This window comes from Monodon monoceros, unplaced genomic scaffold, assembly GCF_005190385.1.
Source record: "Monodon monoceros isolate NGI ecotype Baffin Bay Population unplaced genomic scaffold, NGI_Narwhal_1 Super_Scaffold_18, whole genome shotgun sequence".
Classification (NCBI taxonomy): Eukaryota; Metazoa; Chordata; class Mammalia; order Artiodactyla; family Monodontidae; genus Monodon; species Monodon monoceros.
In genome coordinates, this window is record NW_021703774.1 from 98,107,419 (window position 1) to 98,135,169 (window position 27,751).

The 27,751-nt window shown below is 43.3% G+C and overlaps 2 pseudogenes; both read left to right on the forward strand.

The window, feature by feature from the left end:
- The window catches only part of LOC114899950, a 113,158-nt pseudogene that overhangs the window by 57,857 nt on the left and 27,550 nt on the right, over positions 1-27,751 (forward strand).
- Positions 22,646-27,248, forward strand: LOC114897934 (annotated as a pseudogene).

Genomic DNA, 27,751 nt, shown 5'->3' on the forward strand with positions numbered 1-27,751 from the left:
AGAACATAAGTTGGGGTACCCCTTCAACACTCTTGGGGAAGACAGACTTCTGCAGTGTGTCTCAGGGTCTAATTATTTGCTCTGGGCCATAGCTGAGTCCACCTAGAATCCCGCCACAGTACAAAGGTGTTTGTACAGGCTCTCAACATTGTGTCAGTGGCAATTTACAGAAATTTCCTGGAAGATTTAAAAGCCCATAAGTGGGCCAGGTAGGTGGAAGTTGGGAAAAGCACAAACTAAATAATAGTACTTATGGAGATTGAGCCAAAGCAGCACTAGATCACTGAGGAGAGGTGACCACGTCCCTCCTGAAGATGCTATGAAAGAAAACTTCTTCCCGTGAAGGAAAACAGACCACATTTGGCTGTAAGGGAGAAAAACATCTTGATCTTTTGGTTTTAATAAGCAATTTCCTAAATAGCTAAATTAAGTTAAATTTAAGAAGAAATTTAAAAATAAAATGAACAGAAATATGAACCCTAATGTCCTTTAAAAATGCCTTTATAATTTTCCAAGGAACAGTTTTCTGTTTCGTTAAGGAAAAGCAAATTTGTCATCTTTTCTGGCAGCCTCAAACTATTTGGTTTCTAATTGCTAAAGGAGTCATTTAGCTCATTGAAGAGTAAACCCAGCTCCCCCACCAAACACCCACTGCCTGCTTGGAGCTTGGGAATCCCTCTGGGGAGGCTCAAGGGCATGGCTCTGTGTCCAGTCCCTGCTGGACACTGCTGCATAGCAAGTTCAAGACAAGCCAAGGGGCTCCAGGAGAGAGGGCAGCACCAATCTTGCCATTAGTGTGGTCAGCTTTCCTCTGCCTCTTCTCTTTCCCTAAAATATTGTCTTCCTGCCAAGATAATGTCCCGGCTTGTGCAGATGCAAGAAACAGGGCAGAAAGCTACTCCACTTTGTTTTGCCTGGAAGTTAACCTTGGACTCTCAAAGGAGCACTTAGAATTCTGTGGAAGCAACACCCCCCAAATACAGCAACCCCATCATTCTGGAGGGCAGATTGCTGTTGACCTCAGCTTTCCCAGCCACAAAATATTGGGAAAGAGTCTTTGAGGAAAAGGTGGTCACAAAGCCTATCCACTTTTCTCAGGCCGGTGGACCAGGCAGATTAAGGAGGAGGCCCCAGGAGCGGTAGGGACATTTCCTAGGATACTGGTTTTGAAGGAGTACTAAAACCCAAGTGGAATAAACTAGAAATGTGATGTCAGTTACCTCGGGCTTTCACTTACAGCTTTTCAGTGGAAGTGAGAAGTTCCTTGTTGCAAGGAAGGGTCTTCTCAATGAAGCATTCAGTTTTGTGATGCCTCCACACAGGCAGCGGGGCACAACTGCAGGCCGGCCTCAGCCTCCCCCTGCTTGGGTCCACAGGTCAAGACTGGAGTCACATTTCCGTCAGCTGACCTGTGAAGCTAAATAATGCATGGCTCCTAAGATGCTGTTTCCTGGAAATGAGGGTTTTTAAAACTCTTTTATTGCCTAAACGATAAGCTCTTTAACATACCTCATAAACAGTCTAGCTTAGAAAATTGCCCACAATAAGTGTAAGTAGCCATTCTCTTGTTTTGAATGTGAAGAAAGAACTATATGATTTTTATTCATAGAATTTTCTAACCTTCACTGTGTTGAACAAAATCTGCTTTCAAGGAGAGTGACATTATTGCTGTCTTGGGAGCCGCTGTGTCTGTCGGGCCCTAGTGGTTTGACTTGCTTGGTTAATGGTTCTTTCCCCGTCCTCAGCGGCTAGGGATGGACCACTGACAGCAGAACATCCGGTCTCCAAGAGCCAAGTGTTATGGTGAGTGTTTTCTTGCTCTCAAGTGAGGGTGACCAACTACTGTGGTCTTTCCCGGATGGAGGGTTTTCAGTTCTAAAATCAGGAGAGCCCCAGACAAGTCAGTCACGTTATTTCTGGCCAACTCGTGTCGACGGAAGCAGCAGAGTAAGGGTTTGCCACGTGCGGGCTCTGGAGCCGACCACCTGGATTAGGGCCTGTCTCCATCATTTCACTCGCCATGTAACCATGGGTAAGTGACTTAACCTCCCTGCTCTTCAGTTTTTCACACCTAAAAATAACATCTACCTCTTAGGGCTGTAGTGGAGCCAAAGTAAGATAACGTATGTAGAGTGCCTCTCAGTGTGCTGTGCTCGTAGGAAGTGCTCATAAATGGTAGCTGCTGCTGCTGTTGTATGTATTATTATCTGATGGTATAACGGCAGTAGTTGGTGGGGCAATCGTGTGGGGAAAATAGCAACTGATAGATCTGATGTCAGCCCAGAGCTAGCCAGAAGTGATCAAATAACATTCATGAACGCTTAAGAAGGGGGGAAAGTGGGATTATGCTCTTCCTTTTGGAAACTGTTTATCAAAATGAATTTTAACTTGAAAAGTTTGGGTGTCTATAGGGACAAATTTCCACGATCTGGAAAATCCAGGCAGATGGATTTTTTGGATGAGGGAGGTGCAACTCTGTGTGCAGGCTCAAAGCTCTGCAGGGAAGGAGCCCGTTGTTCATCAGCCCCTCTGGGGCACAGTATCAGGCTGCAGACCCTTGGCATGTGTTATGGAAAACCTGAGCTGGGGCTCCAGACACATGTGTTTTAGATCAGTATTAATAGAGTCTGCTTCTGAAACTCTTATTTCCTGTCAGTAAATTTTTGCTGAGTCATTTGAGCTCATGCATCTTCTGAGACAGTGGTCACATGACCAGATGAAACTTGTGGGCCCACTGCTTGCCTGTGGGCACATATTTTTGCAAACTTGATCGACTTATATTCCTTCACAGATCACACACTGCATGCCCTGCATTGACTTAGGGGCCTGGAGCTTACTGGAAGGGGTAGGATCCAGCTTTGTCCACAAAGAGATTGCTTTCTAGCCAGAGGACAGGTCCATATTCAAGAACTACCAGTTGAACCTTAAAAGAGTTTTCTAAACTATAAACAGAAGTATAAACCGTGTGACCGTTAAGCACAGAGTAATACCTTCTGACTGGGAAGGATGGCAAAGGAAGGCGCATTGAGTTAGGCTTTGGAAGAAAAATAGAATAAGTAGGACTTTGAGAAGCTGAGAAAGGGAAAGAAAGTTTGGGCAGAGGGCGTGAGGAAGCTATAAAATGTATACAGGTTCAGGGCATCATGTCAGGCTATCGGCATGCTTTATTGGACCATAGGAAGCCCAAAGGCAGTTTCATGGGAGATCAGTTGGGCCAGCTAGTGGAAGATGTGGACTGGGTGTGAGACTACAGAGTTTGTACTTTCTTTCATATGCAAGGAGGGAGGGAAGGCAGTCAAGAAAAAGAGCGGTATGATCATGGCTAGGTCTTAGAAAAAGGAATTGGTCAAGGAGGGAGTCTGTCGGCAGTTCTATGCAGGATGCAGGAAGACAGGAGAGAGCAGAGGTATTAGCTACAAAACGCAGGTCAGAGTTGTTGAGGCCCTGAACTTTGGAAGTGCCAGAGAGAATGGAAGGGAGGGAAGAAAAGTGACTAAGGAAACACTTGGGAGGTGGAAAGAGAAGATTTATCTACACTTATCTACATCCAACTCCAGTGTGGGAATTGGGCAGGGTGGGAACAAGTGGGAATGGAAGAGGGAATAGGATAACAACCTGGATGACAGGTGGTGAAGATGAGGGAAATGGGGTTGTTTAGCTCAGAAAGAAGGTTGACCAGCACCTTAATGAGAGTGTGAAAGAGACCAATGACAGCTGTTCCCTGATCTCTTCAGAAAATGGGTCAAGTTAAGGTCTGAAGAATGTGGAGGAGAGGTAAGAAAGAATTTTCAAGTGGGGACCCAACAGCAGGAGATGTTTTACTGTGAGCTCCAATCTTGCATCACTGCCTGGAGATGGGGAGATATGCCTCCTTCCATCCCCCTTACTAAAAACCCGGCTCAGTCCCTCCTTGGTCAGTTGTTTCCTCCTAACCCAGAAAAGTCAGCATCACTGTTGCACAAAGCAATGGACATGGATTCACCACTGGAAATAGCTGTGCTAAATTCCTTTGTTAATTTAAAATAAGCATACTGAATGTAGCAGGAATAAGTGGGTTTGGGTTGTAGAACTATCAAGGACAAATCTCTAGAGGTGATTGGTAACAGAATGTCACTTAAAACAGCTTTGCCAGAAAAAAGGGTGTATTGGTAGGTTATGGGGGCATCTCGGGTCACCCAAGACAGAAAGTGACTGAGACTTACTGAGTCCTGAGAGCCCTGCTTTGTTCCCTGCTTCTGCCTCTCTCTCAGTCAGCTGCCTTTTCCCTCTGCAGGCTGACCTTGACTGTTTCAGCCACCCCACAGCACCCAAATGGTCTGTGCTCAGTGCAGGGGGCCAGAGACAGCCAGATCTTGTCTTTCTATCCCAGTTCCAACTGCCTGTGGTCTCTGGCCCAGCCTGATGAGCAAAAGGTCCTACAGCACAAGCATGGCTGCTGAAAAGTGTGCATTGCTGTGGACAGGGTGGCAGTTCTCAGGGAAGGGGTCATGGGCCAGTCACCTCCTAACATCTCTTTAAAAATCATGACAGGATAAAACCTCAAATCTTCTCTGCGTATGTGGCAGAATATTTGAAATGTAGAGACCAGGAATATATTAACCAACATAAAGAACATCTAACATAAAATCATTTAGAAAAGTCACCATTCAGAGTTATAGAATCATATTATGCAAATAAATTATCTATTAAGGTGACAAAGAAAACATTGACCAGCCAGCCTTTGGCATTCTTGAAACTCACAAGGGGTCAACCAGTCATCACTGTTTTGTGAACACGCAGGAACCACCACTTCCGAACCTTCTTCAAGCTTCAAGTTTATGGCAGCTTTGTTTTGATTATGTCACTTCCCTTCTCAGAAATCATACGTATTTGTGTTGCAAGTCACCATCAAACTTTTTAGCAAGGATTTCAAGGCCTGTACCATCACGTCTCATTACGCTCTAGTCCCTCCTATTTGTTTCGATTCTGTTTGCTTACCTCCTATTGTATCCAATCTCAGTGGTTTCAAATCCATGTCGTATATTAGATTCCTGTGTCTCACCCCTGAAGATTCTGATTCTGGGTGTTGGGAGTGTGTATATTTTTTAAAAGGGTTTTTTAAAAATATATAATTGGCATACAATAAACTGTATATATTTACAGTATACAATTTGACAAGTTTTAATGTGTATATGCCTGTGAAACTACCACCAAAATCAAGACAATGAACGTATCCATCGTGCCCCAAACTTTTTCCATGCCCCTTTGTCACCTCTCGCTCCTGCCCTGCCCTTCCTTCTGCTCTGTCCCCAGGAAACAACCAATCTGCTCTCAGTTACTATAGATTAGTTGTACTTCCAAGAATTTAATACAAATTCCAGCTCTTTCTCGTCTAGCTTCTTTTACTTTCTTTTTATAATGATTTTGAGATTCATCATGCTGTTGCATTTATCAATAGTTCATTCCTTTTTATTGCTGGGTAGTGTTTAGTTGTGTGGATATACCACAATATGTTTATGCATTCACCTGCTGATGGACTCAGATTGTTCCCAGGTTTTGGCTATTACAAATAAAACTGCTGTGTATGTTTGTGCACAAGTCTCTTATGGGCATATACTTTCATTTATCTTGGGTAAACATCTAGGAAGAGAATGACTGGAGAATATGGTAGTTACACATTTAACTTTATAAGAAACTTCCTAACTATTTTCCGAAATGGTTGTACCATTTTACATTTCACCAGCAGTATATGAGAGTTCTAGCTCTTCTACATTCTTGCCAACATTTGATCAGTCTTTTTTTTTTTTTTTTTTTGCGGTACGCGGGCCTCTCACTGTTGTGGCCTCTCCCGTTGCGGAGCGCAGGCTCTGGACGCGACGCGCAGGCTCAGCGGCCATGGCTCAACGGGCCCAGCTGCTCCGCGGCATGTGGGATCTTCCCGGACCGGGGCACGAACCCGCTTCCCCTGCATCGGCAGGCGGACTCTCAACCACTGCGCCACCAGGGAAGCCCCTGATCAGTCCTTTTAACCGTAAACATGCTAGTAGGTTTATAGTGATATCTCATTGTGGTTTTACTTTGCATTTCCCTGATGACTAATTACGTTGAATGTCTTTTCATATGTTTGTCATCTGTGTTGTTGTTGGGGTTTTTTTTTTGGTGAAGTTCCTGTTAAAATCTTTTGCTGATTTTTAAAAATTGTGTTGTCTTCCTTTAATTGAGTTTTGAGAATTCCTTATATAGTGTAGATACAAGTCCTTTATCAGATATGTGATTCGCAAACATTTTCTTCCAGCCTGTGGCTTATCTTTTTATTTTCTTAACAGTATCTTTTGAAGAGCTCCTAATTTTGTCTTTTAAGAGTTCTAAGTTTTAAGTTTCGATTATTTGGTTTTTCTTTCATGGATCACACTTTTGATGTTATAAGAAACTTCTGCCCAACCAAAGGTCACAAAGGTTTTCTCCCCTAATTTTTTTTCTAGCAGTTTTACAGTTTCAGGTTTTTCATTTAGGCTTATGATCCGCTTTAAGTTAATTTTGGTTAGTTGTAAAAGTTATGTATTGAAGTTCAGGTTTTTTTGTGTGTGTGTGTAACCAACTTGTTCTGGCACCATTTGTAGAAAAGACTATCTTTTCTCCATGAATTGTCTTTATGTTACACTTTTGTTGAAAATCAACTGACCATTACATGTGAGTCCATTTCTGAACTTTCTGTACTGCTCCACTGATCGAGTTGGCTATCTTTACACCAATACCACGCTGTCTTGGATACTGCAGCTTTGTAATGTCTTAAAGTCAGGTAGTGTAAGTTCTCCAACTTTGATTTTCTTCTTCAGAGTTGAGCTGTTTTAGTTTATTTAGGTCTGTCATGGGCTGAGTGTTTAGAGGATTATGTCCCCAACAAAACTCATCTGTTGAAATCCTAACCCCAAGTATCTCAGAATATGAGTGTATTTGGAAGTAGGGCCTTTAAAGAAGTGATTACGGTAAAATGAGGTCATATGGGTTGGCCCTAATCCACTGTGACTGATGTTCTTATGAGAAGAGAAGAACACAGGTATAAATAGAGGGAAGATCCTGTGAACACATAGGGAGAACATGGCCATCTTCTACAGGCCAAGGAGAGAGACCCCAGAAGAAATAACCCTGCCTCCAGAACTGTGAAAAAATAAATTTCTCTTATTTAAGCCACCTAGTCTGTGGTATTTATTATGGCAGCCCTAGCAAACTAATATAAGGACCATCACATTTCCACATGGATTTTTAAATCAGTCTGTGATTTTCTAAAAAGTGCCTGCTGAGATTTGGATTAGGGTTGCATTGAATCTATAGATAAATTTGAGGAAGATGAATGAATTAGCAACACTGAGTCTACCAATCTATGAACACAGTTTATCTCTGTCTTTATTTAGATCTTCTTTAATTTTTATAAGCAGTGTTTTATAGTTTTCTTTGTGTGCCTTACCCAGCTTTTGTCAGATCTATCTCAAAGTGTTTAACATTTTTAATGTTATTATAAATAATATTGATTTTCATTTTAATACCTAATTCTTCACTGTGCATAAACAGATTTTTAAATGTTTTGTTTCTTTTTTGTTTGCGGTACGCGGGCCTCTCACTGTTGTGGCCTCTCCCGTTGCGGAGCGCAGGCTCTGGACGCGACGCGCAGGCTCAGCGGCCATGGCTCAACGGGCCCAGCTGCTCTGCAGCATGTGGGATCTTCCCGGACCGGGGCACGAACCCGTGTCCCCTGCATCGGCAGGCGGACTCTCAACAACTGTGCCACCAGGGAAGCCCAAATGTTTTGTTTCTTAATCAAACTTTTCATTTTGAGATAGTTGTAGGTTCACCTGCAGTTGTAAGAAATAATACAGAGAAACCCAGTGTATCTTTTATCCAGTTTCTCCCAATGGTAACATCTGTAGTACAATATCACAGTCAGGATATTGACCTCAATACAGTCAAGATATAGAATCATTGCATCACCATTCCATCACTGTAGGGATCTCTCTGTTGCCCTTTTATAGCCACACCTACCTCCTGCCTCACAACTCATCTCTGATCCCTGGCAACCACTAACTTGTTCTTCATTTCTATAGTTTTCTCATTTCAAGAATGTCATATGTATGGAATCACATAGTATATAATCTTTGAGACTGGCTTTTTTTTTCACACAGCATAATTTCTTGGAGATTTATACAAGCTGAGTATATCAATAGTTCATTCTATTTTATTACTAAGTAGTATTCTACCCTATAGATACACCATAGTTTGTTTAACCATTCACTCTGTTGTTTCTTTTTATCCTTTTTTGTTTCAGTTTTATTGAGGTAAAGTTGACAAATAAAATTGTAAGCTATTTAAAGTGTACATTGTAATGATTTGCTATATGTATACATTGTGAAAGGATTCTTGCATTAAGCTAATTGACACATCCATCACCTCACATATTTATCTTTTTATAATTTATCTTTTTTTTGTTGTTGGCATTGGTGAGAACATTTAAGTTCTAAGCAAATTTCAATTATACAATACAGTGTTATCAACTATAGTCACCATGTTATACATTAGATCCTCAGACATTGTTTATCTTATTACTGAGAAGTTATTGAGTTGATCATAGTTTTTCTTTTGGAGTCTGTTAATATGAAGAATTACACTAATTAGTATTCAAATAGTAAACCATCCTGCATTCCTGAGGTAAACTCCATTTGGTCATAGTAGATTTTTTTCCAATATATTCTAGGTTTTGACTTGTTAAATACTTGTTACTAATTTTTGCATCTATGACTATGAGGGTTATTGATCTGTAGTTTTCTTTTAAAATCTGTTTAGTTTTTATATCAAAGTAGTGGTGGCCTAATAGAATGAGTTGGGAAGATTTCCCTCTTCAATTTTCTGGAAGAGTTTGTGTAGAATTGGTATTATTTCTTCCTTAGATATTTGGTAGAATTTCCAGTAAAACCATCTCTTCCTGAATGGTTTTTGTTTTTTTGTTTTTTTTGTTTTTGTTTTGTTTTTTATGGCAAGGTTTTTGAGTATAAATTTTATTTCTTTAATAGATATAGCAGTTATCTATATTTTCTTGAGTGAGATTTAGTAGTGTGTGTCTTTCAAAGTATCTGTCTATTTCATAGAAGTTGTTGAATTTATTGGCATAATGTTCATGTGCTCTTATTTTTTTAAATATCTATAGAATCTGTAGTTATACTGCTCTCTCATTTGTGACATTGACAATTTGTGTCTTCTTTTATCCTTATCAGTCTGGCTAGAGTTTTTTCAATTTTATTGATCTTCTCAATGAACCAGCTTTGGGTTTCAGTGGTTTTCTTCCCATTGTTTTTCTTTTTGTTCCATTAATTTAAAAATATTATTAACTAAAGTCTATACTTTATTGAAATTTCTTTAGTTTTTACCGGTCTGATCTGCATGATAGCAGACCCAGGTGTTCAGACAGTCAAACATCTGCCACTTGGAGCAGGCAGGAACATATTCTGTGTGACTGCAGAGGGTCACCTCACACCCATTAGCTAAAGTTAGGGAGGTGCTTAGACTCAGTGGTAGCAAAACTGCCACTCCAGCCTGAACTGTCCAAAGATAAAGTGGCCTTCCTATGAAATTTACCCATGGTGACCTAGCTCCCAGCTTTCTCCCTGCTTCCTCTCCTGCTCACACTCCTGTCCCTTCCTCAATAATCTGCCAAATTGCTTGAAATTCTTGCCTTTAATAATGCTACTTACATGTCTCCAGAAATTCTGGTTAAAAGGAGCGAGTACCATGGGATGGATATCTCACTAACCTATTAGTTATTACCCGTCTTAGCAGGAATGGCTTGATCACATAGGTTAGCTGAGAACCTAGATTCTAGGGTGGAGACAGAATGAGATCTAAGACAAGCAAATTTTGATGGAGAAGGAAGGAGAAGCAAAGGACCTGATGGGGCAGAGTCTAGGGAAGGAGACAGGGCAGAGAGGGGCCCTATAGGGCAGATGTAAGAATCAAATGAGAGTGTGAACATGATGACTAATGTGTGCATTTTCTGCCTTACCGTATACAAGAGTATTAATGGGATGAGGATTTGGACTAGCTTCCCAGTCTCCTGAGAGCAGCATCGCGAAGACTTCTCCCACCTAGGGCTGCTGCTTAGGGCTGCTTCCTACTGATGAAGCAGGAAAACCACAGAAGTAAAACCTGCTGGCCCCAGGTGCAGCCTGTGCTCATTTCCAGGCCTCCCTCAGAGGCTTTGGAGTGGCAGGAAGCGTGCTGGGCTTGGAGTCAAAAGACTTGGCTGCAGGCCCAGCAATACCGTGTACCCACTGAGAGATCTTGGGCCAACCTCAGTTTCCTCATTTGTCAGACTGTTACCAAATTAAGTCTTATGGACTCTACTCAGGCCCTAGGCTGGCCAAGGCTCTCTGCCTCGGTAGGGGAGGCTTCTTTTTCCTTTCGGGTTCGAGCAGCTGAATAACGACCTAACCTGAGATCAACACAGCACAAACTTCATTCGGTGGCCAAAGAATGGAGAAGCAGGACCTAAGTACACAGATCAACTTCTCACCCATGTGGTGAGAGGGATTTAATTTTACAGAGAGGAGGAGTGAGGCTAATGATGGGGAGGCATATGCATTAGTCTACCGGGGAAGGGACAGGGCTTTTTCCCAGGAAGCAGGGTGCCACCCCCTTTTATTCTTTTCTTAATGTCTGGTCTTGGCCACCGGTAGGTGTGTCATTTAATATGCTAATGTAGTAAATCAGTGTGCAATAAGACTCAAGGTCTGTTGGAGGTCAGATTTGTCGCCATCTTGGTCCCAGCTGGTGCCATCTGTTTTCTTTTTTCTTTTTTTGTGGTACGCGGGCCTCTCACTGTCGTGGCCTCTCCCGTTGTGGAGCACAAGCTCCGGACGCGCAGGCTCAGCGGCCACGGCCCACGGGCCCAGCCGCTCCGCGGCGTGTGGGATCTTCCCGGACCAGGGCACGAACCCGTGTCCCCTGCATCGGCAGGTGGACTCTCAACCACTGCACCACCAGGGAAGCCCCTGTTTTCTTTTTGTTTGTTTGTTTTGTAGCTTCCTTTTTTTAAAATCTCTGGACCCTTTAACTTAAAGACTTATGTTAACTCCTGCTAAAGGTGGGGCTTGGTGGGTTTTGAGCAAAACCTGGAGCAGCTCTGGCGAAAAAATGACAGCAGGCTTCTGCATCCACCCCCTGGGTGACCTCACATACTCCTGTTATAGCAGCTACTGCTAATATACCAATATCTCCCAAATCCAGATCTCCAAGCCAGACCCCTCCTCTGAATTCATGAGGCCTGAATCCAAACTTCCCTGAACGTCTCTATTTGGGATTCACAGGCCCCTGGAGTTTAGCATCAATCTATATGCTCACCTTTCGTTCCACACCTGCACCCCCCTCCTAGTCACACTTAGGTGATGGACAGTGTCTCCCACCGATAGGCCCCCAGAGAAGGCTGGATGTTTGCCTTAGCTTCTCCCAGACCTCCCACATTCATCCAGTTACAAGTCCTGTATAGTCCTCTTAAATCTCTCTCTCTTTTTTTTTTTTAAACATCTTTATTGGAGTATAATTGCTTCACAATGGTGTGTTAGTTTCTGCTGTATAACAAAGTGAATCAGCTATACATATACATATATCCCCATATCCCCTCCCTCTTGCGCCTCCCTCCCACCCTCCCTATCCCAGACGCTTAAATATCTCTTGAATCCATCCGTCCTCCCCAGCCCCACTGCCACTGCTCTGAATTGAAATCTCAGCGTCTGTCTCTCCCAGACCATGTCAGTATCCTCCTGCCTCACCCTCAGTCTGGCCACTGCCCAATTACTTTTTCTAAACTGCAGATCTCATCGTGTGCCCCTTTTACTTCACACCCTTAGTGATTGCCTGTTTATTCCCCTTAGGGTAACAATCCAAACTCCTTCACACGTCCTGAAATATAGTCCCCTGTGATCTGGCCCCTGAGTTCCTCTCTTGATTCCTTCCCTGCCCACCTTCCCTACCCCATTTTACATTCTATCTCAAACCACATTCAACTACTCAGAATGCCACAAATTGGCCAGACTTGCTCTTTGATAACTTGAATGTCCTGCTCCCTTGCCTGGCATTCCTTTGGCCCCCTTCTTTTCCTGCCCAACCCCTATCCGCTTCCCCCCAATCAGGAGTGAGATCCGTATTCTCCCTCAGGAAACCTCCCTGGTCCACCTGAGTTAGAATGCACTGTCTTGAGGCACCTCCTCCCAGACAGCTAGCATACTGAGTGGTGCTGCCTATTTCCCCCAGGGGTCTGTGAGCTCCTCTTGTGTGGGCAGTATGCCTCAGCCACCCCAGTCTCCCCAGTGCCTGGCATGGTGCCGAACCCTCCGTCAGTGCTTGTTGAATGAATGAGTGACTGAGTCTCCGTCACCTCACAGAGTATCTGTGAGAATTAAATGATGACATGTGAAAAGACTTTGCAAACTGTAAATGTGTTTGTTAGGGATATTCTGGACAGTCAAAAGATTTAGGGAGGAAATGAACAAGCTACATAGGTCCCCTGGACAGTGAACAAAGAAAGATGTTGAGCTGCGATGTCCTAGGGAGTCAGGAGAATGCGAGGACAGCCCTGAATACAACACATGACCTGGGACTACTCGAGAAGGGAAATGACATCTTGAGGAATCACTCTAGGTCACGTATGTTCGGGGGGATCATTCTTGTACAGCTCTGGTCTGTTCATGTAGCACAGTCATTCCGATACATGCTCGGGCGGTGAGCAAATATATTTATAGCTTGAAACCAGAGCTTCCTTGTGTTTATATGATGGAACACACAGACTTTTAGAACAACAAACACATGGTCCTCATTAAAGATGTAGATTAGATTTTGATGACACTTTGGCAGAGGTCCTGGGAATGTCCATATTCTCCTTGTCAGTGATGCCTTTCTTGGTGTGTGTGTGTGATAGAGGGGTGGGGGGGATGATAGCAAATGGGAAAGAAAGTACTGCTAGTTTTTGTGGGCGCTGCACAAGACTCACTCTACTCTCTCCCACCCGCACTCCCCTCCCCTCAGAGCAGAGGTCTAAAGCTAGACTGAAGTGGAGTCTCCTATTTCCCCCTAATAGTGAATACAGGTCTCAGGCTCTCACACTCCATGGGCTACAGAGAGAGTGTCAGAGGGACAGAAATAGAGAGAAGGGGCCAGGAGAACCCAGCGTGCAGGCAGGGTGGGGATGGAGGTGTCTGGTCGCGGACATGTGGGCGTTTGTTGATTAATGGATGAACAAGGCCCTGTCACCTCATAGGGACATTGTAAAAACTACACCCTTGATGACCTGGGTAGTGCCAGCATATTGGCAATGGCATTTGCCTTGAGGAAGACTAAGAAGGATGTGGGTAAAAGGAGGGGCTCCACATATCTCAGAAGGCAGGCAGATAGATCATTAGTTAATTAACCATAGGTGTTTATTCAATATGGTTGTGAATTAAATTGTGGTCCTTGCCCAAATTTGTATGTTAAATAACCCCCAATGTGACTGTATTTGGAGATAAGAGCTTATAAGGAAATAATTAAGGTTAAAAGAGGTCATAAAGGTGGGACCTTAATCAGATAGGACTGGTATTCTTTTTTTTTAAAATAAATTTATTTGTTTATTTATTTTTGGTTGTGTTGGGTCTTTGTTGCTGCGTGCAGGCTTTCTCTGGTTGTGGCGAGCGGGGGGCTACTCTTCATCACAGTGCGTGGGCTTCTCATTGCGGTGGCTTCTCTTGCTGCAGAGCACGGCTGTAGAGCACAGGCTCAGTAGTTGTGGCGCACGGGCTTTGTTGCTCCGCGGCATGTGGGATCTTCCCGGACCAGGGCTCGAACCTGCGTCTCCTGCATTGGCAGGCGGATCCTTAGCCACTGCGCCACCAGGGAAGCCCAGGACTGGTATTCTTATAAGAGAAGGAAGAGACAAGAGAGATTTCTTTTTCTCCACATATACATACAGAGAAAAAGTCTTATGAAGACACACGAAGAAGTTCTGCAAGCCAGGAAGAGAGCCCTCACCAAAAACAAATCGTGCTAGCACCTTCATTTTGGATTTCGAACCTCCAGAACTGGGACACATAAATGTCTGCTGTTAAGCCTCCCAGCCTGTGTGTTCTGTTATGTCAGCCCCAGCAGACAAACAAGTATCCATTGTGTGCAGAGTCCTTTGCCTTTGGGGCTTGCAAAAGAGGATCCCTTGCAGGGACCCATGGTTTCATAGGGATTTTCCTGTTTGAGTCCCATTCTTTGAGTCTCGTTAGGTAGCATTTCTTTCTGTGACACTATGGTTTAAGATACAATGTGGCTCTCTAGAAGTTTTGAGAGAAGGCACCCTTCATCCTTCATTAAAAGCCACTCCCTTCTGTTGCTCTTTCTTCCTCCTAAATTCAGAAGTTCGTGTACCTCTGCTGTAAATGGGAGAAGAGTCATTCTCAAACTCTTGCTGCACAGGCTTTCTGCCATAAATAGACTCACATCTCCAGTGGCCCCTGCCAGGCTGGGGGTGGGGGAACATGAGCTCTGAATTCCCCAGATCTTCCCAGTTTGCTGCACGAATGTACTAAAACTCCTTGTCTTACTTAAAATTCCTAAGAGGCACATATATGACTTCAAGTTTTCTCAGCATTATTGTGACTTTTCAAGGATTAATTTTCAGGAAGGGTTTGATGCATGCCGCCAAGTAAAGTACTTTGTTCAAAGAGTGCTCAAGTTATTGAAATAAGCTGCCATGCGTATGGTTCTGAGCTGCAGGGGATGGAAAAAGTTCAGCTTATAGAAGCCAAGGTGAGAGCCCCTGGACTGCTGACAGAGTGGGCACTGGTACCTGCCAGCGTGTCCACCAGCTACCACTCACAGAACCTTCCATCTCACATTTATGTCCTGCTGGGAAGTGGAATATCGGGCAGGGCTGCCAGCCCGCCATGTTCCAGAGGATTGTTCTGGGCAAACAGAGGTGGCTCCAACCACAGGTCTCATGTGGGTCAACTATGAGAGCAGAGAAATTGTGAGGGTCACAATTCAAGTAGGTGGCAGGATGGAGCCTGACTCTAGGAGAGAATACACAGTGTGGTGCAGCCTTTCCTCTTTGCCCTGAATTTCTCAATGAAGTGAGGAAGGAGGAGCAGGAGGGAAGTTGGAGAAAGAAGATTATCAAGACTTTTAAACAGACAGTTCTATTGTTGTGGATTAATAATTCATAAAGAGTTATGAGTGGGACTTCCCTGGCAGTCCGATGGTTAAGACTTTGCCTTCCAATGCACAGGGCGTGGGTTCAATCCCTGGATGGGGAACTAAGATCCCATATGCCTCGGGGCCAAAAGACCAAAACATAAAATAGAAAGAAGTGGGCTTCCCTGGTGGTGCAGTGGTTGAGAGTCCGCCTGCCGATGCAGGGGTCGTGGGTTCGTGCCCCGGTCCGGGAAGATCCCACATGGCGCGGAGCGGCTGGGCCCGTGAGCCATGGCCGCTGAGCCTGCGCGTCCAGAGCTTGTGCTCCGCAATGGGAGCGGCCACAACAGTGAGAGGCCGGCGTACTGCAATAAATAAATAAATAAATAGAATAAAAATAAATAAAAAGAAGCAATATTGTAACAAATTCAATGAAGACTTTAAAAATGGTCCGCATCAAAAAAAAAATTTTTTTTAAAGAATTATGAGTTAGTACTCACAGGATTGAGAGTTCACAAGTGGCATGTCTTTGCAACCTAAAATGGTCTGTGCAAGGAGCTGAAGTAAAACTTCTGCTGGACTTGAATGATGTCTAGAGCCATTCATCGTAAAAACAGGCTGTCCATAGGAGAAGTTTAAATGGCCAATCAAATACGAGAGATACTTAACCTCACTAAAAGTTACAGAAGGACAGGTTAAAGATGATATATGCTTTTTTGCCTCCAAGACAAAATTTTAAATGTTTACCAGTACCACTTTGGGTTCCCAGTTCAGAGGGTGAAGTGGGCCCACATGTTTCCTTCCCTCCTGCACAGAGGCCTATTGAAATGGCAGTAGAGATGTGTAAAAGGGAATACATCCGTAGCGGTGCAGAGTAAAGTAGGTGGGGACATCAGCAGAGTTTTTGATAATTTTCTGGGAGATAGAAAGCAAATGAGATTGAATCGTCAAATAACCCAGGAATGGGGGAAGCAGTATCTGAGGTGTGGGAGAATGCTGCAATGGAGAGAGAGCCAATTTCTGGGAAGGGGAGCCATCTTCCTGGGGGCTCTGGAAGATGTGCAAAGCTCTGAGTTGACAGAAAGGGAAAGTAGAGGTGGAAAGCAGGCTGGCAATCAGGTTGACTATTTGCACGATGATCTGTGGAGCAGCTGAACCAGTTGCCCACCCTCACTCCCACCACCTCCCTACCACAGATGCAGAGCAGCTGCAACATGTATTCGTTGCCTTCAGAGATGAGTCTGCTCTTCAGGGAAATTCAACAGTTTGTCTGGGGAGGTCTAGAGCTCCTTGAGTGAGGGTTGGGCCTCCAGAGTGAGGTTTTCCTTGTTTTGGCCCCAAGAAGGGGGCATACACGGTGTGGGGAGCATCCCATCAGCCTGATTTCTACCCCGTTACCTAAAGTGAGCAGTGAAAGTCCATGTGCTCCACTTATTGACATATACTCGTGAATGTGAATGGATAAGGAAGGACAGCCAGAGTTCTTGAAAATTAATCATTTCAACAGAAGCGCTGGAAGAAAAGTTGAGGAAATATTCCAGAATGTAGACCAGAAGGAGAGAGATGGAAAATATGTGGGAAAAATGAAAAGACGTGGAGGATCGATTCAGGAAGTCCAACATCTTTCTGGCAGGAATTGCAGAAAGAACAGAGAACACAAAGGAGAAAAATTATCAAAGGAAAGGCAAGAGTTTTCAAATTGGAAGGAGCCACTGGAGATTGAGCCAAAAATAAAATAAAATTTTTAAGGACCCATATACATTGTGTTAAAACTTAGGACATGCAATATAAAGAGAAGATTCTTAGTGATTCCAAGGAGTAAAGATGGGGTAACATAAAAGAATAAGAACTAACATGGCCTTGGCCTTCTTGTCAGTAATTTTGGGTGCCAGAAGAGTAATCTAGTAGAGCAATGCCTTCCTAATGTCAAGGGAATGTGATTTTCTGTCTAGAGTTATCACCCTAACCAAACTCTTCACCAAGCATTGGGACAAATAAAGAGCTTTTTTAGAACCACACTACTCAAATCGTCAGTTAATAATATTTATACAATTATAATAATACAAAAACTGATAATTGATTTTCAATTTTCAGAATTAATTTTGTTTATAAAGACAAACATTTATCTGCTCTCTTAGTCCATTCAGGATGCTATAACAAAATACCAGAGGTTGGGTACCTTATAAACACAGAAATTTATTTTTCACAGTTCCGGAGGCTGGAAGTCCAAGATCATGGTGCCAGCACGGTTGGGTGCTCTTGAAGGCCCTTTTCTGGGTTGCAGACTGCCGACTTCCTCACATGGTAGAAGGGGCAAGCAAGCTCGCAGGAGCCTCTTTTATAAGGGCACTATTCTCTTCATGAGGGCTCCACCTCCTAAAGGCCCCGCCTCCAAAGACCATCACATTGGGAATTAGGATTCCAGCATATGAATTTGAGCAGACACAAACATTCAGACCACAGCATTGAAAGATTACTTGTGTGTACACTCCAATAAGATGAAAGAGGAATACAACAGAGAGGAAGTCATGGGATTAAAACATATTAGAAATAAATGTGCAATTAAAATCAAAAAAACATGGCAGCAACTGTGGTGCATACCTGGAAGACAATGAGGCAACATTAAACCATTCAAAAATGATATGTTTTAAGAAATTGGATGATCATCATATGGTAATGAGCATATATATTTCTACTGTCAATTAGTTAAAAAAGAAAAGCAAATAGAAACCCCAGGAAAAACAAAAATCAGAGGGAAACTCTTAATCCAAATAAGAAGCAACCTAAATTAAGGCATAGTTGTGAGAAACTGATTAGGTTAAGGAAAGAGGATTCGTTTGATTTTGACTTTTGAACAGTCTCTTCAGTGGTTCAGGATTATTTTCTTCCTTACTTGATTCTTCAGTAAATAATTTTAATATATTTACAGAATTATAAAAGCTGCCTATTGATCTTCAATTTTTAGAATAAATTTTTAGACAAAGTATGAAAGGCTTAATTTTGGTTTCAGAATAGAATATAACTATTGCAAACCCAATAAATGTAAAAAGGAATGGGGCAGAGATGGCAGAAGACAGAAGGTGAAGGATGTGGGGAGAAAGGGTGGGGGAAAGAGTAGAGGGACTGTTTCTTCAGTTGCATAGTGACAAATCAAGGGGAACACTGTCTAAAATTATGAAGGTGAGAAGAGACAGTGAGAGGATAAGTTAGCACAAATCTCTGTTCAGGAGTCAGTAAATACTGTAGACAGTTGATAAATCAAGAAACTGAGGCATAAGCATATTATTTAGTATTTTGTGGTGACCACCAGAATAACTAAAATCAGAATTGGCTAAAGTTGGTTAGCATAGGGAGTGGAACAGTGTAAGGAGGGGGAGAAGGAGATTTTTCACAGTGTTATATACTATTTAAATGTAATTTTCATCATGTGTCAGTATTCCTTTAAAAGTAGAAATAATACTACTATTACCAAGTGTTGAAATTGGTGAAGAAAATAGACCCTCTTATACTCTGCAAGAGTGAAAATGAATTGGTCCAAACTTTTGAAAGAGCAATTTTGTAATATTAAAAAGAACCAGACTGTCCCTCAAGTAATAATATTGTGTAAGTCTCCAATCCACAAGGATACTGTTGAGTGGCAGCTGGCAAACCAAGAGGAGGCAGAAGGATACACAGAGGCTCTCCTTCATTGAACACGAGTGTGAACAGGTACACACACATGCTCATGTCCTGCCACGTCTCACATATTGACTCACTAAGATGGAAACATCAGCCGCCCGGGTTCTTAGAGTTCTCCCGTCTCCAGCTTTAATTCTTTATAGTGATCCTCACATGGAAAGCTGTCTCTAGAGGTTTCTCCATCCTCACATGACTCATCTTGGTTTACTGTTGTGGAAGCGACTAACTTGGGAGCTGGGACTTGTCCCTTCTGACAGAGTCTGAGGCTAACCACAGTGCTCTAAAGCCCGTGGACACTGGCCAGCCACTTGGAGGCATGCCCTTGAGTCTGCTTGGCTTCTCCTTGTGGTTGCTCAGAAGAGGCTCTGTTTGTGTTCCAAATGTGGTCAGCCTATTAGAGAGGCAGTCCCCGTGGCCTGACATGCTCACTCTCCCTGTGTCATCACTGATGTTATGGGAAAGAGAACACCATTGCCTTTGGACAGCCTTGGCAATGGCCGTCCAACTTGAGTAGGGAAGCCAGGTTCTTCCCGTGATTTGGTGATGAGGCTCCTGGGAAATACCTATGGTCAAACTACATTTTTGTAGAGCATAAGAGTTAACACATAATCACCCACAGAAACCCTTAATCTCTGTTTTTGATGAGGAAACCCATGCTCAGCAATGATAAGGCAATTGTCCATGATGATTCCACTAGAAAGTAGGAAAGTATGGATTAAGATCCAGAACTGATTCCTCATCTTTATTTTTTCATACTACTCTGTGAGATGTTTTTAGGACTTCTTAGTGTGATACTTGTTGGCATTAGACAAGAAGCTCTTTACTCTGCTTCAGGGTTTTGTAGAAAACCCTATACTGAATAGTGATATCCAACATCTCACTTTGTTGGGCTTTGGATTGGATCCTAAGTTCGCTACTTAATGACTGTGTGCCTTTGGTCATGTTCACACGACATCTCTGAGTTTTAGTTTCCTAATCTGTGAGATGGGGATAGTTGTCTCCAAGAAAACCTCACCAGGTTGTTGTGAGGTTTAAATGACATAACGTACATCAGGCACTAAGTAGGAGCTCAAAGCAGTGGTGTTGATGGTGGTTTTCAATGTGTAGAGAATTATTTTGAGACATATTGGATACAATAAACAGCCTTTCAAAATTTCCGCTTCAGATGAGTTGCTACTCTCCTGTCTTCTAAGATGTCAACTCATCTTCACAAATTAACTTTAAAACTAGCTGGTTATACTACTTTGTAAAGATAATTTTGAGTTAGCAAACTCTCTTGCCAAAAACAACTGTAAAAGTCTTGTTATGTGCCAGATACTGAGCATCCAATGCAGGCATAATACAATCAGATGACAGAATCTCATTCTTTTTTGTCCACAAGAGCGTGGTTTCTCAAGGAGGAATGAAAACTGTGTGCATGGTATGCAGGGTCATTTTCAATTCATGAGACAGCATACTTTCTGTGTGGGAGAGAGGCATTTGTTAAGTGAGCGCCAGCATCACAGGTGATCAGAGCATTTGTACTTGGTAAATTCATGCTTACCAGGTTCATAGGCAAACAAGTGGAGGCTATTAATAACAGCTTTTGCACTTTGGAGAAAATGAATGTCAGATAAAACCATAGGCTGTGCTCTTCAAAGGAGGGTAGACAGGAGATGGGGAGGAAAGCAAGCATCTTGTCTGCAATGCGAGGACTGTGACACTGGCCCCAGCCATCGGGGGGGATGGAAAAGTTACGTCATTGCCTGTGAATTGGGGTAAGTCCACAAAGACACCAAATGCAGAGGAAGGGAGGGAGGTGAGGAGCAAAGGTACATGTGTAAAAAGGAAGATAGGTGTAGATCACTTAGGAGAGACTTGTGCTTGGTGGTAATATAAAGTGTCCACACCTAAATGTATACATGCTATAGACCTAGGGTCCCTCTAGTTCAGTGAGGCTCACAGAGGGGCCTTGATTATGTGTCTGCTTGGGGGAGCTCTGAGAAGTCAGGCCATCACAGGCCCTAGGGTTAAGAAGCTTACTTGCTTCTTAGAAGAAATGGTGATGGAATTGTAGGATTGGTCTTCAAAGTCTTGGTGTAAGGGATAGATATTAAGGCTGTACCAACCCCGAGTATGGAAGAAGAATAAGGGAGAAAGAGGGAATTTCTGTGGCAAGCTAGGAAATTCTCTCTGACTAATCGAATGTGTTGAAGGACATGAGTACCTTCAAATCCAAGTCAGTGAAAAATGCTTTGAGTAGGACTCAGACTGGTCTTATTTTGCAGCACTTAAGAGACATGAGTTCATACATTTCAAATATTGAGAAAGTTAATACTTAAAGATGCAAGAGAAAAAAAGCATGAGTCAAAACTTCAGAGCAATAGAAGGGATGGGGGCAATTTTGCCCCCTCTCTCCTTCCAGGGGACATTTGACTTTTTTGGGTGTTACCTTGGTCGGGAGGAGGGTGATACTGGCATCTGGTGGGTTGAGGGGAGCTGCAGTGCTGCTAAATATCCTACAATGCACAGGACAGCTCCCAACCCCCAACAAAGAATTATTTGGCCCAAAATGTCAATAGTGCAGAGGTTGAGAAACCCTGGGTTAGAGTTATCATCCTTTATACCAAGTGTATCAACCATTAAACAACGTAACTCACTGAATGAAAACAAAAGAAAACAAAACAAAAAACACCACATGTGAGAACAGAGGCTTATGCTAGAGACAGAATAAGTCATGTGATTAATAAAGTCACTGTAAATGAGAAATCTTAGCTTTTCCTCATCAATCCTTTACCCTAAGCTTTTCAAATATGAAATAAGACTAATTTAATAGAAGCATATTTTTAAAAGCTGTACAGATTTTATAATGGCATTGTTATTACTTTTAGACATATGTATTATTATTCTTTATAGTTTATAAATCACATGAATTGCCTCATTTAATGTTTATAATTTGGTATAATTATCCCAATCTTATAGACTTCTAGAGGTTACATTTTAGTTTTTTTGGACATCTGCTATGTGTCAGGCACTGTACTAGTTATTGTGGTTGTTACCCAGACAGATAAAAGCTTAGTCTTGAGAAGTTCAGAATCTCCTAGGGAGCACAGAGAAGTGATACATATAATAATAGAAGTATAAACATAGCCATGGGAGAATGGGGGAGGGAACTGAAGTCATCTGCCAGAGGTTACAAAACTAGTAATTGGCAGATCTGGGGCTTGTCTTAAGGCCTGCTGAGTCTCAAGCAAGTCCTCTGTCTTGGCATAAAAATATAACCCCCTTAGCTTTTCCAGAGATGTAAAATGAAACCTGAAGAAAATCACTCAAACACATCCATAAATTACGGAGTTCGCAGAAGTATAGAAACACGGTTGAAAAGTCAAGAGTAGGATATTAAAAGGCAAGATAAGACCTTGCAGGGCAGAAAAACAGAGCCTACTGGCTTCAAACCCACCCGTGCGTGGGCTGGTCTTAAGGTTTGTAATTATTTTAGGACCCACGCCCCCGGGGAGGAGTGTGACTTTGAGTTGGAGGAGCAGGAAACAGAAATCACTTGCGGTTGGGCTAAGAAGTTCCCTCACACGCCAGCCACCAAGTGCCCCTTCCTCCCGGGAAGGGGGAAGCGGGGGTGAGGAGTTCTCCATCCAGGGAGAAGGCTTAGGGGGGTGGGAGGAGCGGCCTGACGACGCAGGTAAATAGCGGGGAAGGCACAGCCCGCTGCCAGCTCGAGAGGCTTGCCTCCCACTGGTCAGCTCTTTCCCGACTCGGAGGGAAATATGAAGCCACAGTCTACCCACAGTTATTCATACTAATGACAAGCAAGAAGCTGATTGCAATGAAGCATCATTTCACAGCTGTTCGCTTCCACTTCTACTTCCGGGGAGACGTACTTTGTGCCACCGGGCCTTGCTCAGCCGGCCCTGAGCCCCGAGCAGTCAGGCCACGCTGCTCCTGTGGAGGAGGGTGGCCCGGCAGCCCCAGCGGCGGAAGCCGAGGGACTAAGTTATTCCCTTTGTCCTTTCAGGCAGAGACGGCGTAATGGCACCCATGCCAGTGACACAAAATACTCTGTCCACTCAGGCAAAGGCTTTGTCCCCAGGGGAAGGAGCAAGAGGTAAACGTGAAATCTGATTTGCCTGTGTCGTGTGGAACCACAAAATCTGGAAGCCATGGGCTCTCCTGCCTCCCCCTCCACTTCCTTGTCCCTGACTGACTTAACCTGGTTATTCTGACCGGTGCTCCACCATGAACACAGTTGATTGGACCAGAGCAAACACCTGACCTGGCCGGGCCAATCACAACCTTTCCTGGGAATTTGGAATGGGCCTCAGCGACACGGAACAAGTCCCACTACTATGGGTTATTCACCTTTGCTCTGTGTTGAAATTGCCCAGGGAATTCTGAAAGCACACACACACGTGCACACACACACACACACACACACACACACACACACCTGATCTGTCTGTAGTACAGCGTGCTCTGCAGACCCTCCTAAGTGCAGGCACAAGTGCATGGAGAAGCAGACACAAAGGATGATGAGGTGGACCTTCAGAGAGAAACTGGAATGAGAAACCCTCGCTCTAGAAAGAGTAGACAGTGATCTTCACCCATGATAGTTTTCTATTTCTGTATTCCAAGCCCCCTCTGGCCTGGTTGTAGCTCTTGCCCTTGAATCCTCCTTTTAAAATGTTTCTTCTGAAGCTACTTCTAGTAGCTTCTATTATGTATAACAAAATGAAACTTCACCAAGGCTTTCTCACATCCCAGCCAACACTGGTCACTGCAACCTGCATATTTTACCTCAGAAACCTCTCTTACATCTCATCCTTGTGGCCTTTTCAGTGAGGTTCTCATCCTTACCCTTCCTGAGTGGGCTTCCTGGCCTCTTATCTCTCATCCAGCCTCCACATAAAACAGATCTGACCCACTCACCCCCAAACTTAGAGTCCTTCACTGGTTCCTCATTGCCTATTAAAAACAACAAAATAGTTCTATATAAATTGATCTGTAAACATATCTCCTACGTTACTAACTGGGGGAAAAATGCAGGTCAATACGTATAGGATCTTTTAAAATGTGATTTAAATTTGTATACATAAAAATACCTGCATAAATTTAGGAGAAAGGGAGGACATTTATTAAACTATTAGCAGAGGTTTCCTTGGTATGGTGATTTTGGATGGGCAAAGAGGAAATTTCCATTGTGTCGTACTTTCTATAACATTAATAAAGGATGGGGAGTATAGGTAATTTTTAATTTTTTCTATTTTCCTCCAATATTTTTTTAAAACTTTCCAAGGTCCTTCACATTCTGCCCCCACCTTCTTCCCAGTATCCCTCCCACTACTCTGTCCAGCTATTCTAAGCTTTTCATTCTTGCCCAAGCTTAGGATCCCCTTTCATGTAACTGTGGCATTGCCTGTTCTGTGCCTTCTTCCTGAAATGCTTGTACTTCATTCTTCATCTGAAGTGCTTCTACTTTTTCTTTTGACCCAGCTCAAATATCACCTCCTCTGAGAAGGCTTCTTAGACTGATCCATCTCTATCCCACGTCAGAGTTAGTTGTTCTGTCCCAGTGACCCTTTGGTCCCTGCTTCTCTGTCTGCTGTTACACCACCAAACTGTGTTATGATTGATGAGGTCGCATGATTGTCTCCCCAGTTTGAGGTGTGCTCCTTGAAGGTGAAGGTTGAGACTTATTCGTCTCTCTCTTCTGTATGTAGCACAGAGCTGGACTAGTAATGGCTGCACAGAAAAATCTTGGTTGGTTGAATAAATGAATGAGTGAATGAATGAATGGGTGAACAGGCTCTGCCACACAAGGTAGAGCCATGATGCAGTTGCAGCCTTCCCTACCTCTACCAGATAAAACTGACCAACTAGAACTCATCAGAGTCCTGTTCCTGAGCCAGTCTTAAGCACAGAGCTGTTGCTTTTCACCAGCCAGCTGGCTCAGTTACCAAGCTGGGATGGTAATCGTTAACATGACACTTTAAACATCATAAGATCAGGAGGAACGTGTTTCTAGCGGTTAGTGACTAAGAATAAAATCATGAGGCTATGCCTATTCTGAAAACTAAGTGATGGACCAGAGCTGATTTCTGTGTAAGTACTCACTACTCCCTCTCTCCCAACATATAAAAAGAATTCTTTAATTGTACACTCCTGACTTCTCCCCCACTTCCAAAGAGGAAGGATCCTTGTTGCTGGGAGAGAAGCTAAGTCAAGCTATATAACCCAGTCCTGGGGGAGGAGGAGAATGGAGGTGGAGGCAGAGGGTAGAGGAGTTTTCTTCAGGGATAGGAGGAGAGCCTCTCAGAGCAACTCTGAGCAAAGGAGACGGAAACGAAAATGTAGTAAATGTTTATGAGTTCCAATCTTTGTCTAGCTTCCATAATGACTTGCATGAGGGATGAGCAAAGGCATTCCTTTTAATCTATTTTGGCTATTGTCCTGTGCTTCTGAAATGTGACACTGTCCCAAGGCCCACACACAAGAGTTCAAGTTTTGTAAAAGGTATACCTATAAGTGGAGGAGAAGGGACTGCAAAAAGATCAAGCGTGTCTTTCACTCAGGGCTTTGCTAGCTCCACAGCTGGCTCTGCCAGAGAGAACACAGCCAGGGCAAGCAGAGCCAACAGAAGTCCCAGAGCTGGTAGTTATGGCTGTGGGCGAGGAGACATCCTGGACAGTGAGGCACTGCATCGTGGGGGAGGCGCGGAGGGCGACCCAAACAAGACACTGTCCTCACCATTCCCTGGGGCCCTTAATCCAGGGATGTCCAGGAGTCCGTGGGGATGACTAGAGGGAAAAACTGAAGGGAAACTCAGTCTGGAGCCGGGTTACAGCTTGATGTGGGTACCCTGGGGCAGCCTGAAACTAGACAGGCTTCCACCCCGACCAGGGATGCCCCAGGAGCTGCCAGGCCACCACTGGGTCGTGGAGCTCACTACTGGCAGGTGGTGGCTCTGGGGGCAGCCAGCGTTTCTAATACAGTAAGTACCCCACATACGAACGAGTTCCATGCCGAGAACGTGTTCCTAAGTCCAATTTGTTCGTAAGTCCAGCAAAGTTAGCCTAGGTACCCAGCTAACACAATCGGCTACGTAGTACTGTACTACAACAGGTTTATAATACTTTTCACACAAATAATACATAAAAAACAAACACACACAAAAAATAAAGAAAACATTTTTAATCTTACAGTACGGTACCCTGAAAAGTGCAGTGGTACAGTACGACAGCTGGCACACAGGGGCTGGCATCAAGTGAACAGGCAAGAAGAGTTACTGACTGGAGGAGGGAGAGGAGGTGGGAGATGGTAGAGCTGAAGGATTGTCAGCCATAGGAGACCGAGGGCAAGCTGTATTTCACTCACGCCTGACATTGATGGCACAGGTTCTGGTTCCTTGCTGGATCAATTCTATCTACCCTCTTGAAAAAATGATCCAGTGATGTCTGGGTAGTAGCTCTTTATTTCTTGTCATAGATGACAGTAAAGTGCACAAAAGCACAACCCCTTGTGGAGGATGCACGCACGTGACAATGTATGCAGGACACGTGCACTAGCTTACCTGATTGGACATGCAAATGCATGTTCGCATCTTTGAAAGTTCGCAACTTGAATGTTCCCATGTGGGGGACTTACTGTATCTCAACAATAGTTTACTCAAAGAGAAACCACTGGAGACTGCCCTCAGCTCACACGCCAGCCGGCTCCGTTATGGTGACCACAGCCCCAGCATCGTGATTAGTGGTGATGAACCAGGTTATGACCTAGATTTATTTTGTATACCTAATCATTATGCTGAGGATTTGGAAAAGGTATTTATTCCTCATGGACTAATTATAGACAGGACCGAACGGCTAGCTCGAGATGTGATGAAGGAGATGGGAGGCTGTCACATCCTGGCCCTTTGTGTGCTCAAGGAGGGCTATAAATTCTTTGCTCACCTGCTGGATTACATCAAAGCACTGAACGGAAATAGTGATAGATCTATACCTATGACTGTAGATTTTATCAGACTGAAAACCTACTGTAATGACCAGTCAACAGGTGACATAAAAGTAATTGGTGGAGATGATCTCTCAACTTTAACTGGAAAGAATGTCTTGATTGTTGAAGATATAATTGACACTGACAAAACAATGCAAACCTTGCTTTCCTTGGCCAAGCAGCATAATCCAAAGATGGTCACGGTTGCAAGCTTGCTGGTGAAAAGGACCCCTCAAAGTGTTGGATATAGACCAGACTTCGTTGGATTTGAAATTCCAGACAAGTTTGTTGTAGGATATGCCCTTGACTATAATAAATACTTCAGTGATTTGAATCATGTTTGTGTCATTAGCGAAACTGGAAAAGCAAAATACAAAGCCTAAGATAAGAGTTCAGGTTGAATTTGGAAACATCTGGAGTCCCATTGAAATCACCAGGAAATTTATCAAATATTCTAGTTCTGTGGCCAGCTGCTTAGTAGAACTTATTGCAAGTATCTTCTAAGAATTTTATCTGTTTTGTATTTTAGAAATGTCAGCTGCTGCATTCCCGAACTCTTTATTTGCACTATGAACCTATAGACTGTCAGTACCCTTTGGGTGGATTGTTGTTTGACTTGTGAATGAAAAGTCTCTTAAAGCACACCACCATTGAATGAAAATATTGAGATTGTATCTATAAGAAACATTTAAAGAAAAGAATATATTAGTTTTTTAATTGGTATTTTAATTTTTGTATATTCAGGAAAGAACAGAAGTGATTGAATATTGTTAATTATACCACTGTGTGTTTAGAAAAGTAAGAAGCAGTCAGTTTCATATCAGTGACAGTATTTAGAGGTAACGTTATGTCAGATAAACCATATATCCTGGAATTATTTTAGTCGGTTTCAGCAGTATTAACTATTTTCCCGCTTGTT